Below are 2,374 nucleotides of genomic sequence, written 5' to 3'. Positions count from 1 at the left end.
GGGATGGCGAATTGGCTGTTCCCTCTCTAAAATTGTCAAAGCAACAATATAATAAAATTTAGATCTAATAAAATACAGAGTACAAATCAAAACAATAATTATTAACTTTAGAATGAATATTTAAATGCTGACTTAGTAATTGATCGCGTAGATTTTGACTGGTAAGTGATGACTGCCCTTTGCCTCAACCGATTTTTGTTGCAGTGAGGATAAGATTTTCTGAATTCTCATATTGCACAATTTATGTAGCATGTCTTTATACAGGCTGTTTCTCAATATAATTTTCTATAGTCAATTTATTTTCTAAAATGTGAAGGAAGGTACTTTGGAGTTGTGTTTTTCCAGCAGCAAGAACATGAGCCATTTGAAATAGAAGTCTTACACAGCAAACTGAGTCCTTCTGAACTATGTTGTATAGGGGAAGATACATGGCCATATATGTTACAAGGACATAGTTTGACAGTGGCTGTAATCAGAGTCTGTTTATCACTGTAATGACGCACTATAAAAACGGCATACTGCGATAACTGGTCATCTATGCATCAACCATACACTGTGCAGGGTCATCCATACACTCTGCAGGTCATCTAAGATCGTCCATACACTCCAGGGTCGTCTAGGATCGTCCATACACTGTGAAGCTACCGTCTGTATACGTCCGCCATAACCTTAATAACTTCGTTTAATTAACTATTTATACAGTTAACTTTTAAAAATATAATAATATTTATTATTAGTTATGATCATCAGAGCCTTCTAACTTTTGTAGAGCATCAGAAACAGATCCTCCTGATGGTCTGTAGTGAGGTAAAGGTAGCCCTAACCAATGTAACATATAGATAATTAGTTAATTATAGTATTTGAATAATTTAAACTAACTTGATGTTGCAGGGACAGGAACTGGAGTACAATTCGTATTAGATTGGGGTGTAACCACTGAATGCCATAAAAGTATGCCATAATGACATAAACTGAATCAATACCTGGTGAAGCATTTTCATTGTTCATAGGACTGACAGACATTGTCATTGCACTTAAAAATAAATAAAGTTAATGCAAGTAATGGTATGGATCTATACTGCAACAAATTGGATGGCGACGATTTGGAGTTGTGAACCTACCATAAAGACCAAATTCATTGGTTAGTGATGATTATACCTGAGTTTGATAGCCTCATAGATGAAGTATTGCTGATGCTTGTTGGAGTACATATAAGACCTATCAGAAGTTCATGTAAATTAACTGTAAAATTGTCTAACATTTACTTGACCAACATGAAGAAAGACTATTGCAAGGAGAAACATGTGTGTGAAAGTAAAATTCAGAATAAGTTCATATAATTGTACTTGCTGAGTTTGATGGCAGAAAAGCAATACTGCTAAAACCTATACAATTAAAAATCAACAAAACCACAGCTTGTAATACCTAAGCTGTCACTACTTGATGCTGAAGTAGATCTTAGAACAACAGCTACAAGGAATAAAAGTAACAAAAGTAATTATATGATCAGTATTATTACATGAGGAAGTTGATTTAGGACCTATTGCGCAGACAGGAGCATTTTTGGGTGGGTTGCTTGTAGAACTCTGTGACAATTGCCTTTCAAATCGCTGAAATCCTGTTCTCCTAGCACCTTTTGTTTCATTGTTTTAATGCGCTCATCTAGTTTTTTTATTAAATTGTTCAGTGCTAAAAAAAGTGACATAGCTAGTATGGAACTGCAAAACTACCTCTTGATCTCCAACTTGGTTGGTGAATATTATAAAATGTAGCCCCTCCTTCATCAGAGAATTTTTTTTGACATATGTGACCCGATATGAGAAAACCAGGCTATCTGCGGGATTTTGGTAAAATCAGTTTTTGGTACTCACAGATAGAGAAAAAAATTTCCTTTCCAGCAATATCCCGTTTATGACAATGCGCATTAAAATTTGAAAGTTAGGGACGCTGTTTGGACAATTGCTCTGGAATACTAGTACAGAGAAAAAGCCATTTTATGTTATTTTCAATGTTTCCGTGTCATGCCCGTTCACGAAGTAAATGAAACCACGCCCACCACGTAAAACCACACCCAAATCAATTAATAAACGGGGAATGAAGAAAGATGCACTTTTGACTCGCTTTTGACAGCATTTGAACTATCTTTTCTTGTATAATGGACAACTTAAGAGTTGTCTAAAGCCCTGCCATTCATGGTGACTTCAAATACTAGTAAGTTTTTTCATTACCAAGTTATAGAGTTATTATTACGTCTTCTAGTGCTAAAAGTCCTTTTTATGGACTGTTTTGAACACAGATCATCCACATACTTCATTCAAATCCAGCCATCGCTTTTCCTTGAGTTTACAGGTAATATATATATTATTTTTATTTA

General features: G+C 34.9%; 1 long non-coding RNA gene across 1 annotated transcript in view; it reads left to right on the top strand.

Moving 5' to 3' along the window:
• The first annotated feature begins 2,107 nt into the window (after positions 1–2,107).
• LOC109580619 (uncharacterized) overlaps positions 2,108–2,374 on the top strand; it is a 2,055-nt gene continuing 1,788 nt past the window's right edge. Inside the window, exons 1-2 of the long non-coding RNA XR_002184298.1 lie at positions 2,108–2,211; positions 2,260–2,349. This is a non-coding gene — a long non-coding RNA (uncharacterized LOC109580619). The remainder of the gene's footprint in view (positions 2,212–2,259; positions 2,350–2,374) is intronic.

Source organism: Amphimedon queenslandica, unplaced genomic scaffold, assembly GCF_000090795.2.
Source record: "Amphimedon queenslandica unplaced genomic scaffold, v1.1 AMPQUscaffold_13522, whole genome shotgun sequence".
Classification (NCBI taxonomy): domain Eukaryota; kingdom Metazoa; phylum Porifera; class Demospongiae; order Haplosclerida; family Niphatidae; genus Amphimedon; species Amphimedon queenslandica.
Note: the sequence above shows the minus strand (reverse complement) of the source record. Positions and strands in the feature narration are given on the sequence as shown.